Source organism: Megalobrama amblycephala, linkage group LG18, assembly GCF_018812025.1.
Source record: "Megalobrama amblycephala isolate DHTTF-2021 linkage group LG18, ASM1881202v1, whole genome shotgun sequence".
Classification (NCBI taxonomy): domain Eukaryota; kingdom Metazoa; phylum Chordata; class Actinopteri; order Cypriniformes; family Xenocyprididae; genus Megalobrama; species Megalobrama amblycephala.
In genome coordinates, this window is record NC_063061.1 from 32,870,109 (window position 1) to 32,897,892 (window position 27,784).

Consider the following 27,784-nt stretch of genomic DNA (forward strand, 5'->3'; position numbering starts at 1 on the left):
TAAAATCAATTTAGTCATCTGACATTGGATCTCCTAATTGCATCAGATCTGGACATGAACTTTGATCACTTAAGACACCTTTGGGCAATGCTTTTTCATATGGACCTGTAATTTACTTAATTGGATGAAACTCTTCCCACATGAAGAGCACTTGTACGGTTTCTCTCCAGTATGAATACGCTCATGTGTTTTCAGGTCTCCTGCCTGAGTGAATCTCTTTCCACAGTGTGAGCACTTGTACGGTTTCTCTCCAGTATGAATTCTCTCGTGTGTTTTTAAGATGCTGGACGTAGTGAAGGTCTTCCCACAGTCAAAGCACATATAAGGTGTCACACCTGTATGAATACGCTCATGGTTTTTTAAATGTTGCAGTTGTGAAAAACACTTTCCACAAAAAGAACAACAAGTGAGGCTTCACAGCAGCATGAATTTTAAGGTGTCTACTTAAGTGTGATGACACAATAAATGTTTTATCACACTGATCACAGCTGAATGATCTCACTCCAGAGTGATACCGCAGATGATTTTTGAGAAACATCTTTAACCTGAAACTCTTTCCACACTGAGTGCATGTAAACGGTTTTTCTCCAGTGTGAATTCTCATGTGATCCTTTAGTTGTCCTTTGCTAATGAAACCGTTTCCACACTGAGTGCATGTATAAGGCCTTTCTCCAGTGTGAATTTTTAGGTGTGTTTTGAGCACTGTTTTATTTGCTAAATTCTTTCCACACTGAGTGCATGTGAACTGTTTTTCTCCAGTGTGAGATTTCCTGTGCTCATTTAACTGTCCTTTCTGTCTGAAACTCCTTCCACAATCAGAACAGGTTAAAGATCCTTTGACTCCAGATTTTCCAGCTCGTTTATGTGTGAAATTCTTTTCAGTCTGTGAAACAACTTCATTTCCATCATCATCTGTAAAATGAGGTTTTTGAAATTTATGGTGCTTGTCTTTCATTCACTTTCATTGGGTATAAAATCAATATTAAATTCCCAAAATTCAATTAATGAAGAACAAATGAGAAACTAAAAATAAAGTTAATTCTTAATTTAACACAAATTAAATTTAATACTGAGTCTAATAGTATCTAGTTTTAGATTTACCGTTATATGTCAGTTTTCATCATAATGTTCCTCATCAGTTATTAAAGAGAATGAAGGAAAACACCAACCTATTTCTTTCTCTGTATCTTCATCTCTCATTCTGCAGGTTTCTTTCTCAAACTCCATCTTTAAAATAGTATGGCAGTAGTTTCTCCTGGAGTAATTCCTCCTGCTTGCTGCTTCTTCTCCTGTGGGAAAATCGGAATATTCCCCAGCATTTAAACTCTGGAAGGTGTGAATTGTGGTCACTGTTACTCAAAAACCCCATAGAGGGGCCATTTGTGGGTCCAGTGTTATCACCCTTTTGGGTAAGGGTTCTGTATGTGGCCAACATTGGGCCCCATTTATTAGAACCCATATATGACCCATGTGGGCCCCTATAATGAACACACAAATGGGCCCCACTTAGAGCCCACTATGGACCCATCATGTGCCCCTATGGGCTAACACACATGGGGCCTATGTGGAGCCAATGGACAAAAAAAGTCTATGGGCCTCACTTGGGTTGTGACAGCCCATCAAAAACCCACATGGGGCCCACATGGACATGTTGGCTGGGAAGAGCACCGGACCCTGACTGAGCTGGTGTGGACTCCACCTTAAAACCTCTCATCATCATACAACGCTCTCAATCCAAGGTAAGACCAAATCCTTTGATGCAGTTAAGGATTGTAGAGATGTGTATTTAATTTATTGGAGGTTGAGGGGGATAACAAATACAACAGAATGTAACTGCTCTCTGATTTGCTTGTGTTAGATGGATGCTTTGTGAAGTTTTTGTTTTAGTTTTTTACGTAATCTCTACAATAATGCGTATTGTTTTCAGAGAAACATATGATTAACGTAAAACAAAGACTCACTTTCACGTTAATGCTTCACTTGCGTGTCAGAATGTTTGAACCCAGACCACTACTATATAGAAGTTCAAGTCCATTTACTAAAAATTAAATATATAAGCCTGTAGCCTATATTACATTATCCTATGTTCTGTCATATAAACAGTATAAAAACAATAAAATAACAGCACAATTTACTTGCCTCAAACAACTCAGTAGGCTATGCATTATTAGTATTATTATAATTATTTTTTTTGCTGATCCATTTTATTTATTGCCAAACTTTAATATGTAAACTATATTATCAGAAAACTGAACACATTTTGCATCGTCAGGCTTTTATTTGTGCTTAAGGATTAGTTCACTTTCAAATAAAATGTTCCTGATAATTTACTCACCCCATGTCATCCAAGATGTTCATGTCTTTCTTTCTTTAGTTGAAAAGAAATTAAGGTTTTTGATGAAAACATTCTAGGATTTTTCTCCATATAGTGGACTTCAATGGAGCCCAAATGGTTGAAGGTCAAAATTACAGTTTCAGTGCAGCTTCAAAGGGTTTTAAATGATCCCAGATGAGGAATAAGGGTCTTATCTAGAGAAACCATCGCTCATTTTCTAAATTTTTATTTTATTTTATACATTTCAACCATAAATGCTCATCTTGAACTAGCTCTCCTCTTCTTCTTCTCTATTAGAATTCCACTGCTAAGTGTATTACTGCCCTCCTCAGGTCAAAGTTTGAACTAAATTGTCATATACAATATGCTAGTGCAAGTATATAACAATTAGTTCAAACTTTGACCTGTGGAGGGCAGTAATACACTGCCGGAATACTAATAGAGAAGAAGAAGAAGAGACCTAGTTCAAGATGAGCATTTATGGTTGAAATGTATATACATATATATAAATATAAAATATAATATATATATATAATATATATATATAATATATTTTTTTTTTTTTTTTTTTTAGAAATTGAGCTATGGTTTCTCTAGATAAGACCCTTATTCCTCGTCTGGGATCGTGTAGAACGCTTTGAAGCTGCAATGAAACTGACATTTTGACCTTCAACCGTTTGGAGGCCATTGAAGTCCACTATATGGAGAAAATCCTGGAATGATTTCATCAAAAACCTTAATTTATTTTCGCCAGACGAAAGAAAGACATGAACATCTTGGATGACATGGGGGTGAGTAAATTATCAGGAAATTTTCATTTGAAAGTGAACTAATCCTTTAATGGATAAAACAATGCAGCTGCACACTGGCTGCTGTAAAATTTACCTGCCACAAGATGGCGCTGTTTTTGACACTCTTGATTCTTTGAAACCTTTCTGGAAACATTTAGAGCAGAGGTCTTTAAACCTGCTCCTGGGGACCCACCCTGGAGAGTTTAGCTCCAGCCCTAATCAAACACACCAGACACAGCTAATCAAGCTCTTCAGGATGGCTTGAAACTACACATGCAGGTGTGCTGAACCGGGTTGGAAATAAACTTTCCAGGACAGTGGGTTCCCAGGAGCAGGGTTGAAGACCTGATTTAGAGAAAAGCTTCAAAGATTTAAGACTTAATTTAACTTAATTTCTCCATCCATACTCAATAGTTTAGGCCTTTTTTCAAATATTTCAATCGAATTTAGCTGTTTTAGAGAGCGTTTACTCATTTTGAGTAGACATTTAGAAACAATTTCATTTCCAATAGAATACAACTTTGTGTGATTTATCACAATTAATCACTTATATTCAGTTAACTCTCTCTAGTCTCAGGCTGTTCTCAGAAATGTATTCGCTACAATAAAATCTTGCGTTGCATCGTCGCCATCAAGGTCAGGCTGCGATGTCACTTGATTGAACTGGTCAGAATCCCCAAGATTAAGCGATTGTGCTTTCAGTGTTTTATTAAATAAATTATACATTGTGACATTACACGTCACCTGAAAACCCAAAGTGACTGAGCGAGGGGGATTCAGACGAGTACCGTGACGTCAGCAGCTCTAATTGGCTGAAGGCAGTGAGCAACAAAATCTGATTGGTCACAGACCAAGTTGAAGAGACATTTGAAATTCAATAAGTATCAAGTTCAACCTTTTTTACAGTCTATGGTTCAGCCACTCAACATATTTTTTTCGTAACGTTACTTGTGCTGCTGGTGTGTTGTTTAATATAGATTTGTGTGTATTATTGTAAAATGACCCTAGTGAAAAAAAAGTATACTAAGTATACTTGCAGCAAGACTAATTATTAGTATATTTCAAGTGTGTTAATGATTAGTTCATTTAAAGTGTGTTATTTTGAAACAACTAATTTTGTACTAAGTATATTTAAGTTGAAATTAAGTAGTATTAAAATACAACTTTAAGTATATTTAGTATACTTATGTGTGCTAAATTGGAACAACTTCAAGTATACTTAGTACACTTTAAGTATATGTCTGTGTAGGGACTAATTACATGCTTGATTAGTGATATTAAAGTGTACTTAATTTGTGTTATAAGTATACTTTATTTGTGTTAAAAGTATATTTTTTGTTATAATATACATTGTATTATAAGTATACTTTATTTCTGTTATAAGTATACTTTTATTTGTGTTATAAGTATACTTTATTTCTGTTATGAGTACACTTTGTGTTATAAGTACACTTTATTTGTGATTTAAGTACATTACAAAATAATTACGAGTGTCTTCAGAAAACACAAGCAATATACGCTGAATATATTATTTTACAGGTAATAGTATACTGTATGCTCAGTACCTTTGGCTTATTCCAAATATTAAACAGTACACACTTTGCAGTCAATAACAATACACTTTGTTATTACTTATACTTTGTATAATATAGTCAACATTTGAAGCGGATCAAAAAAGTTAGGACAACTTTGATTAAAGGTTTTGATCCACTTTAAATGTTGACTACTGTACTTAGAATTACATAATCTCACACAATACAGTTGTGCTACTATTTAAATACAGTTTAACACATTTTCCCAAAGTTGAATGCATTTGTTTTCAAGGCCATTAAAATAAATAAAATGTAACAACATCACTAATGAAGAGACATATTTCATTGACAAATCCAATAGTTTTTATTTAAACTTAGATTCAGCAAAACTTACCATGTTTTTCATTAAAGAAAATAAATATTGGACCATGGTGACCCTCTATACACAAATACAAATTACACATTATATTCCATTTTCTGATGAGCTTCTCATTGTGTCTGATGGCCGCTTACACAGAGGCAGTGACCGCAGAGACTCGTGAAGAACAGCATCTGTTGACAGAATATACCAGCATGATCAACTCTTTATTCACGTTTACAATAGTCTGTCTAAATCCTACATTGAACCAATACTATTTTTGAACAGTAAATGAGGATTAGCAGCAGGGAACTGTATCAGAATGGCATGTCGATATTGTTTTCGGGACATAGTCAAGCATAAAACACTTTATGAATTAATATCGTACAGAATACGGGCCGATTTGACCAATCATATGAATGTTTTGGTGCTGCATAAAACATGTGCCATAAACCACCACACAAAAACTCAAAAAGGAGATATCAAGCCGAAATATCGCTCTCCGTTTGTTTAAGAAAATAAAATAAAGTTTGTTAACTGGTAGACTACAACTCACCTCCCAATAGCAGCACTTTTCTCCGGTTCTTTCAGGATCGCGTAGGCCATTAGATTAGCCGGTTGTCGTCGCCATCAAGGTCAGGCTGCGATGTCACTTGATTGAACTGGTCAGAATCCCCAAGATTGAGCGATGTATTGCGCTTTCAGTGTTTTATTAAATAAATTATACATTGCGACATTATACTTAACCTGAGTGACAGAGCGAGGGGATTCAGACGAGGACCGTGACGTCAGCAGCTCTGATTGGCTGAAGGCAGTGAGCAACAAAATCTGATTGGTCACAGACCAAGTTGAAGAGACATTTGAATTCCGATAAGTTTAACCACTCGACATATTTTTTTCGCATTACTTGTGCTGCTGGTGTGTTGTTTAATATAGATTTGTGTGTACGATTGTAAAATGATTCTGCCAGTGTAAACTTAATAAACATTTACACATATTTGGAAATTGTATAGGCTACACTGCATATACTAAATGGGCTTGTAATGCATTCATACTGAAATAAATAGCACAAGTAATATAATGAATTCCAAGGATGAAGAAGTAAACTTAAAAAATATACTCAAATTTAACATTAGATACACTACAACTTCAGGATATTAAATAATGTATTTTTTTTAAATATACTTTCAGTGCATTGTTACAATGATCATTTTCAGCACACTGTTAAAATATACCTCAAATATATTTTATAAAGTGCAAATAAATACACTTTTAAAAAATAAACTGAACTTACACTTCAAGTATATTTTTCTAAAATATATTTTTTAGAAAATATACTAAAGTACAATTATTTTAAAGTGTGTTAAAAGTTGCATTGTGAAAATATGATACTAATATACTTTTTATATATTTAATGATAGTAAATTTTTTGTTAGTATATTTGCAGTGTACTATAGAAAAAGGGAATATATTTAAAATACAATAAAGTATACTTTTTTTTCAATAGGGGATTCTGCCAGTGTAAACTTATTAAACATATTTACTCCTATGTGGAAATTATAGGCTACACTGCATATATAAAAAAAAAAAAAATGCTTTTAATGCATTAGTCATACTGAAATAAATAAGCACAAGTAATAAAATTAATTCCAAGGATAAATAAGTAAACTTAAAAAATATACTCAAATTTAACTTTAAATAACTTCAGGATATTAAATAATGTATTTTTTTAAATACACTTTCAGTGCATTGTTACAATGATAATTTTCAGCACAGTTAAAATATACCTCTAATATATTTTTATAAAGTGCAAATAAATACACTTTTAAAAAATAAACTGAACTTTCACTTCAAGTATATTTTTCTAAAAAAACATTTTTTTAGAAAATATACTAAAGTACAAATATTTTAAAGTGTGTTAAAAGTTGTATTGTGAAAATATGATGCTAATATAAAATACTTTTTATATTTTTAAAGATAGTAAATTTTTCGTTAGTATATTTCAATGTACTATAGAAAAAGGGAATATATTTAAAATACAATAAAGTATACTTTTTTCACTAGGGAAGCATATGTGTGAACTAATTAGGCTAATAGGTTTACTGTTGTGTGATGGGTTGTGTTGGGATTTACTGTATTTTGGTGACTTGGTTGTAAACAACTTAAAAAAAATATTGCAATAAATAAATGGTTTTGAAAAATAATATTTTGGTCTATTAGCGGTTTTGTCCCCTGAATGAGCGCGCATCCACTATTGTTTGTATACAGGAAACCCGTCTATAGCGTTTGTGCGTGTGTTAAACATGCCAGAGGACCTTCAGATTCAGTCTTTCAGCTGAAGGACGCATGGGAAAAGACACGTTAAAAATAGTCCTGCAATTCATCTAACACACAGGTCACAGATATGGCTATAAACTGACAAAAAAAAAACAAAAAAAAAAAAACGAAAGCTTCAAACATTTGCTACATCGAATAAGTTTCCACAGACTAATCCAACTAAAATTATGAGGAAAAACATAACAGAAAACCCCGCGCTGCTTTTTTGGCACGAGTTTATAAAATAATATAAAATATATATAAATATTGTTTTATATAGGCTGTACTACATCATAAACGAATATACATCTACATGCCATAGAAACATCTGGTTTCGGTTTTATAATGAATAAAAACTCAAAACGTCACTTACTAAAGTGGTGAGGATGTTAAGTTCTGTGCCGAGGCTTCGGCGCATGTGTCGAGAAATCCCGGAAGGTTTCAGCGAAGCGCGAATCGAGGCTTGTATCGCTTTCTACCAATGACGTCATCGATGACGTTCGAAGCCTCGATTCCGCCTGACTGGATGAGGTTCGAATCTTGGCGCGATGGAGAAAATGAAACGGTAGAACATGTTATCATGTATTGAAAGGTATAAAGATGATAGAGAAAAGTTGTTAGAAGAGATTCAGAGGAAATGGGATATTGAAATCAATTTGCGATACCTGCGTTTAGCCACGACAAAACGTTGAACCGTTTTTTATACGGAAACGGTGGTGCATTGAACACCCTGTTCTGAAGACTCAAGAGTTGCAACTATGGCAGCTGAGAAGGCCGTTCTTTGTGTTCTTTTTGAAGAGTTTTTGGAGTCAGATTAAATCGGTATAAATATGTGTTTAATACTGCACATACCCTTGTGAAAAAGAAGTGCATTTAATTGTATTGAAAGTGTACTTTGTGTGTACTTAAAATCTTAAAGTATACTTTTTAAAAAGTGCACTTGCAGATAATATAATATAATTAAAATTAAAGGCCACTTAAGTGTACTTAAATAGAAAACTTTAGACAATATTTATTAAATATACTTTAATGACTTTGTAATAATGTCTAATAGTTCTTTAAAGAAAGTACATTAATGACAATATTTATTAACACGCTTAAGTGCACTTTTTAAAAATGCACTAATTAAGTTCTACTTAAAGAAAGTACACTTAGATGACAATTTAACACGCTTAAGTGCACTTTTTAAAAATGCACTTTGTAATAATGTCTAATTAAGTTCTACTTAAAGAAAGTACACTTTAATGACAATATTTATTAATACGCTTGAGTGCACTTTTTAAAAATGCACTTGGTAATAATGTCTAATTAAGTTTTACTTACAGAAAGTACACTTTAATGACAATATTTATTAACACGCTTAATGACAATATTTATTAACACGCTTAAGTGCACTTTTTAAAAATAATGTCTAATTAAGTTTTACTTACAGAAAGTACACTTTAATGACAATATTTATTAAGACTTTTTAAAAAATGCACTTTGTAATAATGTCTAATTAACTTTACTTAAAGCACACTTTCATGACAATATTTCTAAACATGCTTAAGAGCACTTTTTAAAAATGCACTAAATTTTTACTTAATTATGACTTTATAGTGTTTTAAATAAGTAAACTTATTCTGATGTATTGACTTACATACTAAAGCACATGAAAAATAATTTATTTTAATTTCAACAAGTGTGTTGTCCAAAATGACATTTGTTAATGTATTTTAAATGTGCTTAGTCTTTAATATATACTGTGTGCATTAATACACTTGAAATTTATTTTTCTTTTGAATTTCAATACACTTGCTTATACAGTATAATCCAGTACAACTTATTGTTGAAATTTTTATCACGAGCTCCTGCTCTAAACTCGACTAGTGTCAGTTTTCTACATAATATTTGACATAAAATGTTTTTTATGGAGTGCTGTATTTGTGATACTTAATGCAATAATGCTGTACTTTACATACGTGTATAATACTTTTAATATCATTGTTGTTCTAAGTTGATTAAACATATTTAATTGCATTAATTGCAAGCAAAAGTTTAACATAAAAATTAATTTGAATTCATATTCAGTTAAAATACATTTAATTTTAACCAGACTTTTAATCTGACTTTTAGTTAGGTGAATGAGTCAAGTTCTGTAAACTTACAGTCTAACTACAACAATGAATTAGAAAAACTTCAACTTGAACAGAAATTTAATCATGCACGTATTATAGCCTATACATTTTTTTTGTTTAATGCGCATGCGCCAAAATACTACGTCATGACGGCGCACTACTTCACCAGAGTTTGAAAAATGCACTTTCAGCCATCTTTCTGTGATCGCGAATTCGCGATGCGCGAGGCAACTTTGCTGATCAAAGGAGAAAACAAAGGAGCGCACGTTTGGATGACTACAGATGAGAAGTTATGTACTACAAGTAAAGAAGCAAGTAAGTATCTTGATATATGCTCTCTTTATTTTTATTTTTTCACCGTAACATAGCAGTTCTTATTGCCATTAAGAGTGTAACTTATTTAGTTTAATCGCAATATGGAGGTGAAGTAATCATGTTTCCTGTAATTTATTTATGATTGCATTATAATAATTTCTTATATATGAATGTGATCGCGTGTGTGGGCGTGTTCAAAGAATTTGGCTGCTGAAAATATAATATTTTAATTGAACTCTGTACTTTTTTTAATTCAGCCACCCTGATCACACACTACAAGTTAAAACACTGCCATCAACTGTCCTTATAGCTTTTAAATGCTTTGAATCTTTTCTATTTGCAAGTAATAAATTCTCCCTGTGCACTTACAAATCCCCATCTAATCATTATATATTTATATTAAGGCTGAAAAAATAACGCGTTAAAAAAATAACGCAGATTAATCCACTCCGTATTGACCTTTGAACCTGGAGCCGTTCTAGCCATCATTCGACTGTAAAATGAAGGAGGGAGACGACTGCTGCGCTGACAGACAGAACGAGCAGAGCTCCTCCCTCGTGCGCGCGAGCTCTCTCAAAGTAAGCACCGTCTTTGCACTCTCTCTACCTCACACATAATAATCTAAATCAACTGACACAATGCTAAAAGTTCGTAAGACCGAATCCATGTTTCACGAGGCGCATTCGGAGAATGTTTTTCCTGAATAATCGTTAGGTGTAAATAGCACTCAAAAGAACGTCACCTCATCTTCTCTGACAGGAGCCCTTCACGTGCAGCTGACATAAACCACACTTTCAGTAAACAAAAAGAAAATCCTATCCAGTGGTGAAGTGTTTTCTGTGTTGACAAATCTTTTGCGATGTCCTAATGACAGTCGCGATTCGCACGCAACGTGTCAACATCCACTAATGTCCAATTCGCGACCTAATGACTCATTTGAACAGATTCATTTTAATGAATCATCTGTCCACACGGTCTATAATTAATCATTTACTCGAACAACTCTGAAATGAGAACATAAGTGTGCTTACCCCATTTAGCAAGAGTGGTTAGTAAAATTAGCCTTAATAATCCACAATATTTTCAAGGTTATTTAAATGACAATGTGTAGTAAATTAGGCCTATATAAAATCAGTTAGTTTAGACTGGAGTGAGGTGAAACCAGAACAAAGCAAGTTGTTGTTAGCTAGGTGCATTCAATTGTATATGGTAGAAAATTATATTATTAGTTAATATAAAATGCTACTTTTTAATACTTTTCAGGTTTAGCAAAAAAGCATCTTCTGTTACAAAGCTAAAAAATCATTTTTTTTTTTTTTTTTTTTGCAAAGAGAGCAAGAAAGAATTACAGTGAGAGTGACGGGTACTTTATTGTCAGTATTGGGCTCGCAGATCACGTGGGTAGGGCACTTTTTACTGTTTGTGTGGATGACCATGTCTGTCACCACCGAAGACCATTTTTGACCCAGGAAAAACCCTGCATTGATTCATTTGAATTGAAATATTTAATACTTTCACAGCAAAAATTATGGATGCGATTAATTTAGATTAATTAATCACAGACTATGTAATTAATTAGATTAAAATTTTTAATCGATTGACAGCCCTAATTTATATATAATGATATTATTATTTTCAAAGCAAAACCCCTCAATTTGCTTGGGTCTTGGGTTATCTATATTTGTGTAATTGATAAAGTTATGTTTAATTCCTTGTAAAGTAGGAATAAAAATGTTTATAAAAATGTTCTCTTTTTTTAAAGGTCACTTTTTTTATGTGGTCACTGGAATCCTGGTGTTTGTGGGAAATGTGAAGGAGCTTCTCCCAGGATTCTACAACAGTGTTGTCCTGATGACTGAGGTAATTCATCTTGGGTGATGCAGTTGCGGTCAAAAGTTTACTTACACCTTGCAAAATGAACTGCTTCATCAGGGAAGTGCATATTTTTATGATCCCTCTTATTGTTAAAATTCTTAATATTTTGCAAATACTGCAAGGTGTTAGGGTGATTTGCCTATAGGATGGCTGAATGATTAAAGAAACATCAGACAAGAAACTTATAGTCTTATACCATCTTGCTATTACCACCCACTGCCACTTATACCAACGACGGAAATAAGTGCAGTTATAATAGCAAAATATGTGGGAGAGCATTACGATAGTGAAACAATATTATATTGCAATACATCGCACATCAAAGTTAATACCGAATCAAAACTAGTGAGCACATCATTTATAATTGAAATAGTTTCATGATATTTGGTTTAGGGCTGCACAATATTGGAAAAAAATGACATTGTGATATTTTTTTCTGCAATATTTATTGCGGTATGAAAAAAAAAAAAAATCACCAGATGACTTAAATAGCTCTATTTGGAAAGAATTAATCATTCTAGGAGGATTGGGTCAATTAGGTGAGTGCATGCACACAGAAAATAATGAACAAATTATAAGCATAGATAAATATAGAACAAAGAAACAAATTAAATAAATAGTGCTTTATATTTTTCAGCTAAGTCTAACAGTATTCAGTAGGGCTGGGTTTTGACACAATTTTCATGATTCGATTTGATTTCTATTCACAAGCTTACTATTCAATTTCGATTCAATATCGATTATTTTGGATGTATATCATACAGTAAATGGCAAATTTTCTTGAGGAAAAAAAATCTCTCAAATAATGCTGTAAACTATAAGAGGGAGTCACTTGTTACTATATTACTATAATATTGAAGGTTGAAATTAACTGATTTACATATCCAAAACTAAAATTACACTCAATTATGTTTTTTATAATAAAGTTATGATTATGTAAACTTTAGAATTACATAATCATATTTCTACTCTAATTTGGTTTTTGAAATATAATCATTTAAATTGTAGCTGTCATAAATGATTTATTCAAACATTAAATACATAAATGAATTATATATATATAAAAAAAAATTTAACATAAAATTATAATGAACATGTAACATGGTGCATGTATTTAGCAGAATGCTCCTCTCTATAGCTGACTAATGAGTTTATGCTGAATATGATTTTTCTGAAGTAAATGTGACGTTACGTGACATTGTTTACAAGCTGTTTTATTGACGTCTTTCCGCGGTTGAAACACATGAGTGTGACATGTTATGGATCAGATGTACTGTATCGTGTAACATACCTTCAGACGTTCATTCATATTTGTTTCACACTGTAACTGGTATTAAAGTGGAGGAAATTATCAGTACACAGTAAACATCTTGGCCACAGGCTTTAATTACTATCAGCAACTCTTTGCCTTTAGGAATACCAAATGGGTCTAGGAGGGTGGTGGAAAAACGACAGAAATGTCTTTGTTCATTTTTTATTATTTTCAAAACAACACCTACAAAGGTGTATTTAAGTATATAAGTAGGTGTATTGTTGTATTTATTATCCCCCCCAACCTCCAATTAATCATACATACATTTCTACAATCCTTAACTTCATCATAAGATTTGGTCTTACCAAGGATTGAGAGCGTTGAATGACGTTCAGAGGTTTCAAGGTGGAGTCCACACCGGCTCAGTCAGGGTCCGGTGCTCTTGAGGCTCGATGGAGTAAAGTAGTTGAAGGTTCAGATAATAGTCTTATGTAAAAAGTAATTTCACTCTGAGTCTTGTTTAGAAAAGTTTACGAATCGCCAAATACAATGGCTTCGGTTTAATAACAAGATACAGAAATAAAAAAATTACAAAGAACATAAAAGCGAGTAAAGTCTTCACCCGGGGTGTGGCAATTTTCTGTTGTACAACTTCCAATATATAGTCTAATCACATCCTCCTTCCTGACTTAAAAACATCTCCTTGTTTGTCAAAGTACAAGATACAGAGGTCATCTATAGGTTGCACACGTGCAGCAAGTCTTAGCACATTTTCTAACTTAAACTCAACGACTTTCACACTAAATATTCTAGTTCCGCAAAAAGGCATATAGCTTGCATTAAAAATACACATTTCGGTTAACTTGTGGTAAAAAACATACGTTAGCCTTGCATTAGTTCCTCTTAATACTTCTCCTTTCTGCAACTGAAGCATACATTGTGGTTAGCTCTGCTTATCACTTCTAAGAAAATATAGCCTGGATGCCAGCCGAATTTAGCCCCGCCCACAACATTTTGAGGTCGGGGAGTTCGGTCTGGACTCGATCCGTAGAGGAGTAATTATGCCCGAACAGAAACTGTTCGGACCAATCACATTGTCAGGGCGATGATTGACAGATTATCACCAGAAACATAATCAGCCACGTCATCAAAGAGCGCTTGGGGAGTTTGATTGACAAGCGATCTAACCAATCAGAACGCCGCATCCGCCATTTTGTCCGACAAAGCAGTCAGGAGTTAGAAGATTAACCTCGGTGGAGTTAAACTTGAAAAATTGTGCATATTGACGTCTTTCCGCGTTTGAAACAACATTAATTCTCATGTTCATTCATGTTTATTTGATGCTATAAATGGACTAGTAGGAAGGGATGATCGGTTCACGAGCCTCTTGAGCTGAGGCGCTACAGCAATCTGTCACGGTCATGGTCATTAAAGAGCCACAAAACGGTTTTTATTGTTTGAATTTTTTTACTAACTACACAGTTTGAAAGCTGGGACTTTGTTTAATATCACAAGTAACCTGCTCGGTCTCGTCTGTCGATGTGTTGTCAGTTTCCTCTTTGCTCCGCGATGTATTTTCCACTCTGTGTGGTGTGACAGTGCCACGGCTTGTCGGACAAAGCAACAGTAACTAAGGGGGGCGGGTCTTTGCGAAAGGTCAATTCGTTTACAACAATGATGGCTGTTGAAGAACTGAGATGTGTAGATTCCGCCATCGCGTCCATTATAGAAGATATCGACAGCGCATTAATTTTAAAAAAGGAACAGAGGACCGCGATCAAGCCATTTGTCGATGGGAAAGATGTCTTTGCCGTCCTTCCTACGGGATTCGGCAAAAGTTTGATTTATCAGCTGGCCCCGATGGTCGCTAAGAAGAGTTCTGTTGACAACTATGCGTCGCTCAACATACGTCACTTACTCTGTAGCTCTGATTGGTTGTAGGCCTATCCAATTGAGGTCTTTCCTGGATCGGTTGAAATACGCCCCCATAATCAAAGCCCAATGGAGCAGTATCAGACTCATATTCGAACTAGAATTGAGTATGACCACGTCAGGCTAAAGAAAATAAGAAAATGTAGAAGAAACAAAAATACATATTGGCCATTCTAAATGTTAACCTTTTTGGCCTTTAACTACAATAATCAGACTCAACCAGTGCTGAAGCTTTTGTATTCAAAGCTTCAACCTCGTTTGTAATCTGTTCCAAGTCACACATAAACGTATTCAACATACATGATTGTTTAATAAGCATGATCAATCTCAGATTAATTATTTGCTGTTGTCTCAATAATTTAAGCATTTCTTTGGCCTTCGGATCCATCTTCATCCCTTCCACTCTCGTGGTTCTTCTTCTCTTCCTCATCTTGTTTCTTCTTGATTTCATCTTGTTCTTTTTGCAAACCTTGAGTAATCAAATTGACCATATCAACTCTAGGTTTCCCCTGATGAATTAGTTCTATTGATAGGAAATTTTCAGTACAGTTCATACTTGTTAGAGCCGTTTCCACAACAGTATATAAGTTTATATACAACTACAAAGGTGTATATAAACTTTGGAGTTCAAGTATATATCTATATCTATTGCTTTCATTCAATTGAGCCAATTATAATAATGGACTGACTCTGTTTACAAACAGTTGTTTTACTTCTGTTTTTTTTTCCTCCAGGTATTTTATTTTTTTTTTACTTTCTTGCCTCTTTGGAACATGTCCATTTACGCATACTGTGTAGAGGTGGTGCGCAGCTTCATGGACATTTAAGGTTTTCTGCCAATGAAGAGCTTCTGGGACATTGACATAAACAGCACTTTTTCATACAAGTTAAAAAAGGTGGTGACAGACAATTTTGGTTTTCTTGTTTTTGTGCCTTTGGAATTCATTGGTTTTTTGTTGTTGTTGTTTTTCAAAATTACATTCACTGTAATGCTGGAGTAAGATTTTAGAATAAAACTTTTGGTCCTGTTTAATGTTTGTGCTAGTAAAGGTTGCAGAGCTCATAAGTAACAAGGTTTACAAAAGGTAACACTTTACAAAAGATGTCGCTTGTTAACATCAATTAATATATTAGACAACATTATCTAACTTTGTGCATTAACTTTTTTACAGTATTTATCAATATTTGTTAACATTAGGCAATACAATTTTTTTTTTTTTTCAAGTTAATAAAATGTATAGTTATTGTTCATGTTAGTTTACAGTACATTATCTATTACAGTTTTTCTCCATTGGTTTGGCTCATTTCTTGAAACAGACCAGACATTCTCAACAGTCTTGGTGCTTTTGCCAAAATAACGTGGATGGTTCGGCACAACACCATGGTTCACCTGCAAAAGCTCATACCTCTCCCAAAACTGTTCACTCATGTGTCAAAACTAAATTTCCTTCTCATTTAAACAGTCAGTGCCCCCAAAATGCTTCGTCCCTTTGGCATTGTGTAAGCACTGCAAGTCAAAATGTTTAGATGTTTTGTCACTATGGCAGAAATAAATATCCCTCATGTCCACCTTTCAGTCTTAGCCCAGTCCTTCATTGACAATGGTTACTGTTTTTTGTCTAGCTAACAGAATACAATTGTGTAAAAGGAAAAAAAAAAAAAAAAAAAAGAAATAGGATTTTAGGGTAAGAGTAGCCTCCAAGGTTTGACATCACACATTGCACTCATACTGCCAAGGAAATTGTAACCATTATCATTCACACACATAAAGTAACTTCCATACATCAGAGTAAAAATAAAATGTATACAGCATAATATACTGTAATATAAACACACAAACAAAAAACAATGAAAATTATATGCAGCCTACAGTGCTGTAAATAAAGCTGGAGTTTCACAACTAACAGTTCTTCACTGGTCGCTGTCCTCACCCTCCCTCTCCTGGTCACCGTCCTCACCCTCCTGGCCATCCACACCCTGCTGTCTGTCTGGCCACAGATTCTCATCCACATCACAGTGTATATTCTCCTTTGCAATGCAACGAGGGAAGAAACGGTGTGCATGTCGCAACCATCCCCTACAATGATCTCCTGTAATATCCTCACACGCAATGTCCATTGCATGGAGCAGGGACCTCTGATCTTGAGCCCGATGCTCATACACTCTCCACCTCCAAGCAGAGAAAAACTCCTCAATAGGATTGAGGAAAGGAGAGTAAGGTGGATGAGTAGTGAAACAGGCCCTGATGAGCGGGCCACGGTGGAAATTCACATTGTCCCATACAATGACATATTGTGGTAATTGAGGCCCTACGAGACCTCTCTCATTTTCAGGGTTCAAATCAAAATGAAGGCGGTCCAAGAAGATGAGAAGCTTCTGTGTATTGTATGGGCCAAGTCTGGGGATGTGAGTGGCCACACCATTCTCAGATATGGCAGCACACATAGTTATATTGCCCCCTCGCCTCCTTCGTTAGTCAAGTTCTAGTTTAACCTGACTGCAAATTGCTGTAATAAATTTATCAAATGTTCCAAGGATTCATATATGGTATTCATGGTATTATGTTCTTGACTAATTTTGACAACCGAACAGACTATTGTGCATGTGATGACTTATACAATGAAATGACGCTGATATGTTTTGGAGCGAACGACCATTAGACTGAGAATCAACAATCAGTTTAGATCAACAAGATCTATTCACTTGGAAATTGTGCTAAATGTAGGCTACCTGTACTTAATCATTTGCAAAGATGTACTGAGACATTGAGACATGTACTTAGACATTTGCAATTTGATGAAATGAATGAGAAATTCCATTCTGTTGTGAACAATTGCCAAGGGGTTTGGAGATTTGTCCATGCTGTTTTGAGAATGTAATTTCTGTTTCAAGAAATGAGCCAAACCAATGCAGAAAATCTGTAACATATGCAACTTTCGATTTTAATAATGCATAAGTAACTAGGATTTATAAATGCTTAAATTATTTTTCATTCATAGTTCATGTTAACTAAAGTAGTTAAAGGCAGGGTAGGTAAAAAATTTTGTTCCAAATTTGTTTAAACTTTCTATATATATCCATGCATAATTAAAATGTAAGAACTCTGATAAAAAGAGTATAAAAATCGAGTGACTCTATACCGTTTAATCTGTATTAAACACAGCTCATTATTTCCATCCGGGACGAAACATAGGATTGGCTTAGGCGACTGTCACTCTCTCGCAACCATGGCAACCACCCTTTTGCCACACATGACCTGCCCACTTGCGCGCGCACGTTTGATTTGGTGGAATTCAAGAGGCACGGATCCTAGGAATACCAAAACAATGGCAGAGAAACAGCAAGCAAAATTCACAGTACCGGCCTATGCAGTTAGTGAAGGCAAACCAGGCAAAAAAAGGAAGACAGTAACAGTACAAGAAAAGGCAATGAACAAAAAGTCTTTGGATAAACAAAGAAATAAAACGCGAGTTAATATCGGCGTGGCTTTCCAGCGATGGCGAGAACTGAGGGAACTCAAGGGGCTGAAAAGTGACTCCTTGATGGCTTTATTTCTGCTGGACAGGTAAATCTTTTTTTTGTATTTTGATCATACATATTTTTTTGTTTATTTGTTCATGAAGCATGTGTCATTAGCACACATAGCTGCGTAATATAGCTAACATAACATTACTTAGCGAGCCGTAGTAGAGACGATAAATAATCTATAGGCCTAGCTCAAGATGATAGCTATAGTGTTGAATTGTGCATAATTTTGCTTTAGATAACTAAATACATGTTTAACAGATAGTAGGCCTAACGTTACTCCGCATCTAGGAACTTTTCTTAGAACTATATTTACCCTCTGTCTAACTCTTTTACCATGTTCACCTGTAAGTTTACCTGCACGTTTTTTTTTCGCCTTTGTTTTGTTTTTATATTCTCTACCTATGTTTACTGATGTCTTTATCTTGTATCTGTGTGTGTCGTACACACTTTGTTGTATGTGTGTGTTATTATTTTGTGTCTGCAATGCAGTTGTGAGTTGATATTTGAGTGTATGTTACTCTGTTTATCTGTAGAACAACGTATATGTTATGAATCTTACACGAAATTCATCTTCATCACAGTGTAAATGATGGTAATGGAAAAACGTGTATCATGCAACCTGTTTTTAGCTTTGCCTTATAGATAACTAACTCGTTAGCGAATCAAAAAATATATATTTTAAACTTTACCAATATCAATATGCTAACTTGATAGTGAGTACTAAAACATGTCTTGTTTGTTTATCTTCATAATTATAAAGTTATTTTTATTACATGTGATTCTGACATGATGTCACTACATGCACTGTGCTCCTTCCTCTCCGCTCGTCTCAGGTAAATAATGCGTCTTCCAGCTCAGTGGTCGGAGTCGCACGTTCATGCGTTTTGGGGGCGTGGCTTTGGAAGGAGCCCAGAAGGGAGGGGGTGGAGTGAATGGAAATAATGAGCTGTCTTTAAAACAGTCGTGAGAGGTCTACAGACACTCGATTTTTATACTTTCTTTTTCAGAGTACTTACATTTTAATTATGTATTGATATATAAATAAAGTTTAAACAAATTTTGAAAAAAAGTTTATACATTTTTTACCTACCCTGCCTTTAACTAATAGAAAATTATTGTACAGTGTTACCCAAAGTTTTGAATCTTTTCTTTTCTTTACATTTTGTTTGTATTAATTCATGGGTATTATCTTATTTATCATCTTATTCATCATACAGAATGATTTTATCTGAAAATGTAAAAATGGGTAGGTTTAGGTACCTTTGTATGTGAGGGAGAAAATTATAGTGCATATAAGCCTCACTGTCCTCCAGACTCTTTCTAAATGAGAGTTAAAGTGTTGTAATTGTTTGTGATTGTGTATAGTGTTTCTTGGGTTTTTCTTGTGCATCAACAAAAAGGTTTTTGTGTATTTGTTTTAAAGATTATTTTGTCAGTAATTGTAGAGGGTTTCAATTTGCATTTGTGTTGTTTGTAATATTTTGAAATATAATAATGAAGTTACAATTTAGTATATGTAATAACAAATAATGTAATTACAAATGTATTAAATTATGTAATAGTGTACATGTAAATTACATTAAAGTATATTTAAGTTCACATTAATTGCTTGTCAGTACATTCGGAAGTACACTTTTACCATATTTTAAAGTACATAAAAAAATGTATTAAAGTCCTACTTAAGTGCTTTAAAAAAAATCACTCAGAAGTTCAACTTATTGCATTTAATATGAACTTAATCTGTGATATATTTAAAATTAATCACAAATAGAATGCACTTAAGCAGCTGAAACATTACATTTAATTCACACTTAAGTGTATTGATAACTGATATTAAAATATTTTTTAGTTCACATTAATTGCTTGTTAGTACATTGGGCAGTGCACTTCAACTATATTTTAAAGATACTAGAAGTAATTATGAAGGTTATCATAAAGTTGTATTAAAGTCCCACTTAAGTTGTTAAAAAAAAAAAAAAAAAAAAAAAATCACTCAAAAGTTCAACTTATTGCATTTAATATGAACAAATAGATTATTATTAGATTAAATTACAAATAGAATGCACTTAAGCGATGAAAACATTACATTTAATTCACACTTAAGTGTGTTCTTTTAAAGTATATTATTTGTGCAATAAGTACACTTTATAAAAGTATACTAAAGTGCACTTTTTTTTCACAAGGGTATACTGCTAAAGATGAAATTTTGTCTTAACTGTATCAATACTAGACATGCTGACCAGTAGCAAGTTCTCTTAGAGGAAACACTGGAGTGTTTTTGTTGCTCTTTAATAATTTTTGAAGTATAAAGATGTTAATTAATTTAGTGATTAAATAAATATTGGCTGCTGGTCCGTTTCCAGATTGAATATAAAATTTTATTGTTTGTTTTTAAATCTCTAAATGGGTTGGCACCAAAATACCTGGAGACATTAGAGAACCGGCACTCCTCTGTTAGGCCCGAGTTCCTATGATCAGCTTCTGTGGTTCCTAGATCCAGATTAAGGGTGCGTTCACACTTGGCATGTTTGGTTCTATTAAAACAAACCCTGGTGCGATTGCTCGGTTAGTGCGGTTCATTTGAGCATGTCTGAATGCTGCCATCTGAACCCTGGTGCGTACCAAACAAGCGGGCCAAGACCGCTGAAAAGATGGATCTTGATCCACTTCCAAACGAACTTCGAATGATATATGAACGCAACACGGACCAAAGACATGTAAACGAACCAAAAACAGGAAGATGAGACCCTAAAAAGGACAGAATCCTCACGCATATCAGTTGTTCTTGTCATAGTCACGAGTTTGCACATGACAGGCATCAGACACACGTCTCCATGCAGCAGATTGTTTAATGTGTTTGACGGATGGATCCCCGCAGCCGTTTTGAGTCCGTTACACATTTTCTAAGCTCTTCACGAGTTCCCAGCTGGCCATCACATGCAGGCCGCTATGCACACACAACGAGCACATTTATCTCAGCACAGCATTGTTTGGGATGTTTGGTAAGTTCCGTCTCAAAATAGGCAATGTCATAAAATCCAACCAATCAAATTGTGAATGTATCCCTGTGCCTTTAGGTTCGGTATCTTTTGGTTCTGTGATAAAATTGAACGCTAAAATTGAATCTGAAATGCTAATCAGACCAGGACTAAATTGATTTTTTTCTTTTTTGGTCTGGACCAAATTAACCAGACAAACCGAACTACAAGTGTGCACGCACCCTAAAAGTCAGGGGGATCGTGCTTTTTCAGTCACTGCCCCAAAACTTTGGAACTCATTGCCTTTCTGTATCAGATCACTCAGACCATTTTTAGTTTTAAAGGGGTAGTTCACCCAACAATGAAAATTCTGTAATTTATTACTCACCCTCATGTCATTCCACACCCGTAAGACCTTCAATTCATCTTCGGAACAAAAGGTCCGAAGCAAGATACAAAAGCACAAAGCAAGACGATTAACGGTTTCATTGCCCATAAAGGTACTGAAGACATATTTAAAACAGATCATGTGATTACAGTGGCTTAAAGGAACACTCAACATTGTGTATTGAAAATAGAGGAGTTGGAAAATCAACCTAAAATTAAACAGTTGAGTTTTACCGTTTTCTAATCCAAGCAGCCGATCTCCTGGTCTGGTGGTACTACATTTAGCATAGCTTAACATAGTTCATTGGATCTGATTAGACCGTTACCATCTCACTCAAAAATGTAAATATTTTTCCTATTTAAAACTTGACACTTCTGTAGTTACCGTACCGTATGGGTACAACAGGCGCAATGATATTACACAGCGCCTGTGACCACCTACTTGCACAGGGAGCATGCCTTGCAACCATGGAGAAATTTGTGAGAGGCGCTGTGTAACATCATAGCACCCATGGTACGGCAGCAAAGTTCCTTGATTATTACGCTGGAATGAGAGTATAGTTCCTAGCCATATCGGCCTAGAAAATCACAACTTTTCATTTTCCGTCGGTCTTTAAGAGTCAGAAGTTTTAAAAAGGAAAGTCACGTGAACCATTGAAATTCCAAAACACTTATGATGAAACAAAGCCTTGTTTACTGAAATCACGTGTCTTTGGTAGTTTGATACATGCTGAACCACTGATTTGATATTTTGAAAGCGCCCATCTACAGACACAGTACAGTTTAAATATCCAGGTTAATTTCCTATTTTGTACATTTGAGAAAGTCCGTATTTTAAGAAGAAACTGGAAAATAAAAACATTTCAGTTTAAAACTGATTTATTAATGCAGAGTTGATACATCACAATGCATAGACAATTGAAACCCTTTGATCAGCATGTTTTGTTCCCTTTTTCTGTTTATGTAACAAATTACACAAGACGTGAGTGGATGAAGATAATAATAATAATAATAATAATAATAATAATAATAATAATAAATCATTTCTTGAAAGCCATACTAACTTTAAGCAAATAACCTGAATTTGTTAGATAATAGACTGATTGATGTCATTCAATTAGTTTAACTATACTTACTCCCCAACATAAACAAAAGCATTCCCACTAAATTTTGTGGCATTTTGACCTCCCCACAATTTAAAAATGTTGAACAAACAACCTTAATTAATCCTCATAAATGTTATTAAAAAAAAAAAAACAATATTAAAAAAAAAAGATAATAATAATAAAAAAAAAAACTTTCTCAGATGGTGTTGAAGTTCTGCAAGAAAATCTTTAGCTTTGGAAGAATATCAAACTAATCGCTTGAAGGTGATTAAACTGATTATGATTTCTGTTCACTAGACAACTACCGGCAATGCTTTTTCCTTTTTTTTTCTTTTTCTAATATTTTGTTTAGATCTCCCTCCACTATGAACCCTCTCATGAGATTTCAAGGCACCTATCTGAGTGAAACACTTTCCACAGTGTGAGCACTTGTACGGTTTCTCTCCAGTATGAATTCTCTGGTGTTTTCTCAAGTCGCTGGACAAAGTAAAGGTCTTCCCACAGTCAGAGCACAAATAAGGTCTCTCACCAGTATGAATACGCTCATGCAGTTTTAAAGCTCCCCGAAGTGAAAATCTCTTTCCACATGAACAACACATGTGGGGCTTCTCAGCAGAATGAACAGTAAGGTGTGATCTTAAGTATGATGACATTAAAAATGTTTTGTCACACTGATCACAGCGAAACCGTTTCACCTCTGAGTGAGTGAGCAAATGAACTCTGAGACCGCCTTTGTATTTAAAAGTCTTACTACACTGAGTGCATGTGAACATATATTCTCCAGTGTGAGATTTCTTGTGCAATTTTAAGTTTTCTTCATTTATGAAATTCTTTCCACACTCAGAGCAGGAGAAAGGTCTTTCTCCAGGGTGAGATCTGCTGATGTGCACATTTAAGTGTCCTTTTAGAGTGAAACTCTTTTCACACTTAGTGCACGAAAACAGATTTTCTCCAGTGTGAATTTTCATGTGCACATTTAAGTTTGTTTTACACATGAAACTCTTTCCACACTCAGAGCAGGTAAAAGGTCCTTTTTCAGTGTGAGATTTCATGTGCACCTTTAAATCTCCTTCCAGAGTGAAACTCTTTTCACACTTAGTGCACGAGAATGGATTATATTCAGCATGAGATTCCATGTGCAAATTAAAGTTTTTTTTCCGCTTGTAACTCTTTCCACAATGAGAGCAGGTAAAACGTAATTCTTCAGGGTGAGATCTGCTGAAGTGCACATTTAAGTGTCCTTCCAGAGCGAAACTCTTTTCACACTTAGTGCACGGGAACAGATGTTTTCCAGTGTGAATTCTCATGTGCACATTTAAGTTTGATTCACGATGGAAAAGTTTTCCACACAAAGAGCAGGCAAGAGGTCCTTTGAGTCCAGTTTTCTGATGTTGTTTTTGTGTGCATTTCTCTTTAGTCTGTAAAATGGCAGCATTTCCATTTTTGAAATGGTGAGGTTTTTGAAAACGGTGGAGTTTATCTTCAGTCACTTCCATTGAGTCTAAAATCAAGATGATAAATTCACAAAATTAAATTAAAGAAAAATTCACACTGGAGAAATTAAAGACAGCCAAATGAGAACATTATATAGATATATACCTAATATAACATAGCCTAATCAGGGCTCAAGCGCACACATAAAGCTTGCCACAGCGCACCAGCAGAAGTAATGATTATGAATGCGTCGAGGAAAAACAGCAAGGAGCTTGCTTTAATATTGTAATAACTCATTGAAAAACTATTTTTTTCTGTATTTTCGGCTGCAGTGATGAAGTTGACAATGCTGACTCATCATCTCCGCAGTAGTGGACTGGGCACACCTATGCACGTTATACGTATTACATATCCTGAGATCATTTGTTTTTGTTTTGTGATGTATTATTCTCATCTGTATGACCAAAAATGACCGAGTATTTTAAGTGCAAGAGATCGCACAGGTGCCTCCATGTTAGCTGTCATGTAGTAGGCTTGCTACAATTCAGCTTTCACACTCCGCACAAACACCTGAATAGCCCACATTTTTCATCAAGTTAAAGCAGGCGGCCATGTAAAGTTGCTACTACTTACATGTTTCTGATAATAACCAATATTTGAGGTCAATGAATACCACATAGACCAGATGTTAACGATCTGTCTGTCACAGACTGCGTGACTTCGCCACTTCCTGTAGATTTTGTTTTTCTTGCAACTAAGCGACTAATAAAGTTTTGGTTGACTAAGCCTCTTCTAGTCAAATTAAGCCCTGGGTATATGTATTTTATGTGTATGCTAGTCATTTGACTCATACGCATACACAGGCATTCGACACATGCACAGTTTTGAACAATCACTAGAGTTATCCATGTAAACATCTTTGTATTCTTTGATGCTAGAGTTGTACAAATAAGTGCACTTTCTAACCTCTTCACACAATGTAGGCCTCCATTGTCGCTGTAGCTTGCATACATTTTGGTCTGTTTTACTACCTTATGAATCGAAACTAATTACTGCAAAAAATTTAAATGCGCATGTGTGATCTGCATGTACAATTACTGTCCTGATTATGAAATTTGTGTCACTCACATGCACTGTATGCTGATCCTCACCTATACGTAAAAAAATGAACTACACTTTGGGCTTAACGGTTAGTTGACAATTAAACTAAGCAAACATGGTTTGAGTTGAACATGTATGTTTTCACACTAAAAGAACTTAGTATTTGACTAACCAATTATTGCATTTCCTCTGTGAAATTCAGGTTTGTGTAGGTTTTATTTTATCTATAAAATCATTACTATGCTTTAAATCATTTTATTTCATGCAAAACAACATAGGACGCATTGTGAGACACCTAAACCAGTGTCGTGTCTGTCTTTTCACGAGATCGAAAAACCTGATGACTTGCATAAAAATAATTTCTAAAGATAATGAATATAATTAATCAAATGCGTCGATCACAAGCTATTCCTCACAGAGTTATGACAAATAATACACCCTACAGGCACTAAATAAAATAAAATTTCACTTGCCGTTTTCGCTTATAACTTTATGAAACACGCATAGATAGTAGAAAATGTAGCATCATTACTTACAATGGATGCTCCCAACGTGTGTCAAGGGCTATAGAAAATGGCTACATTGGTTCCAAATGCTGCAACTTTTGATTACTTTATGCTAACACCACAAAATTTGATCCAGATGCAGCACGCATGTAGGGGAACACAACTTCACCAACAAAGAATTGTCCACCTACCATAGTTCCTTTCTGTGTTATTGCATGTAAAATAAGAAATATATGTAACATTTTTGACTCCCTTTGCTATAGTTTTGGAGTTATGAGTCTTTACTAATGTGTATGTAACTCAGAAAATGTGTATGTCACTTCAGGGTTTAAAGGGTTAAAGAGAAGGAAGAAAAACACCAACCTGTTTGTTCCTCTGTATCTTCATCTTGTAGTATTCTGCAGGTTTCTTCCTCAAACTCCAGCTTTACATTAGTATGTCGGTAGTTTCTCCTGGAGTAATTCCTCCTGCTTGCTGCTTCTCCTGTGGGAAGATGGGAATATTCCTCAGCATTTAATCTCTCATGAACGGGCGTGGAAGCAGCTTCACTGACTGAAGGTGTGAATTGTGTTCACTGAAGCAGTGTTTTAAAATCGGCCTATATAGATAGTTGAAAAGTCTTTATTTTTAAAAATATTTTTTGGTGCACAAAAAGTATTTTGTCGCTTTAAAATATTAAGATAGAACCACTGAACTCACATGAACCGTTTCAAATATGTTTTTAGTACCTTTATGGACCTTGAGAGTTTGAACGGCTTTGCTCTCAATGCAGGCCTCACTGAGCCATCAGATTTCATCAAAAATATCTTAATTTGTGTTCTGAATATTAACAAAGGTCTTACGGGTGTAGAACGGTATGAGGGTGAGTAATTAATTACATTATTTTCATTTTTTGGGTGAACTAACCCTTTAAATACTAGTTACTTGAAAAAGTAATCTGATTACATAATTTAAGTTACTTGTAATGAGTTACCCCAACACTGATACAAAAGTCGGTTCATTTAGATTAATTTCACTAAATTAACTGACTTGTTTATATTTAGATCTCTCATATTAAATGATACAATTAATGTAACGTTACTCACAGTCTGAAAAACATACCACTTCTTACCACTATCTTATCTGAGATTAGTATTGAGACAAGGCTAATGAAAATGTGAGAGTTACTGAGAGAAGATTTACCTTGAAAACTCCAGATCTCCAGTTCTGTCCGAGCAGCTCAATGCAAGTTGTCTGATTTCTCCCAAGAAAAATAAAATCAGTCCTCGGAGTCTGATAAACACAGTGAATTAAATCCGTTAAAGGGACGCGCGTTTTTGGCGCTTAATAAACAAAACGTAATGCGTCTGGCGGAAGAACATTGTAGCCGGAGCTTCTTACCTCTGCTATGTAACGTTACTCAGTTACTCCGCGGGGGTTGGCGTCCAGCTCTGTCTAAAATAGTCCGAATATAAACACATTATATAGGTGTACCGTAATGTTTCAGGGTAAGGCAAAAGCACGGTTTGGAAGAAGGATTCATAATGTACTTGCTATTTGTATAAATATTTACATTTTGAACAAAAAGTTATGTACGTTGAATCACGATGTTTTCCATGCTGCGTCCCAATTCACCTACTTATACTAAAGTTACGCCCTAGGCTGTGTCAAGTAGACAAGCTTTGGGACCTACTACCGTAAACTGGCCTGTCAATCATATTAAATCCTTCACATTTCGTTTTATTTCCTACCGTGTCAGAGAGAAATGCAGTAGCACGTCGATCATGCGGATAACTCTCCTCATAATGCATGATGCATTTAAAAGTTTAGGGCCAAACGGATCTTTGTAAAAGCCCATATTGTTATTGCAGATGAAATATAACACGGATAACATTAAATAAATATTTTTTTTATACGGTTAATCTGATTAGTCACTCAAACC

The 27,784-nt window shown here is 34.7% G+C and overlaps 1 pseudogene; it reads right to left on the bottom strand.

Annotated features, from left to right (window-relative positions):
- Positions 1 to 27,784, bottom strand: LOC125252646 (annotated as a pseudogene).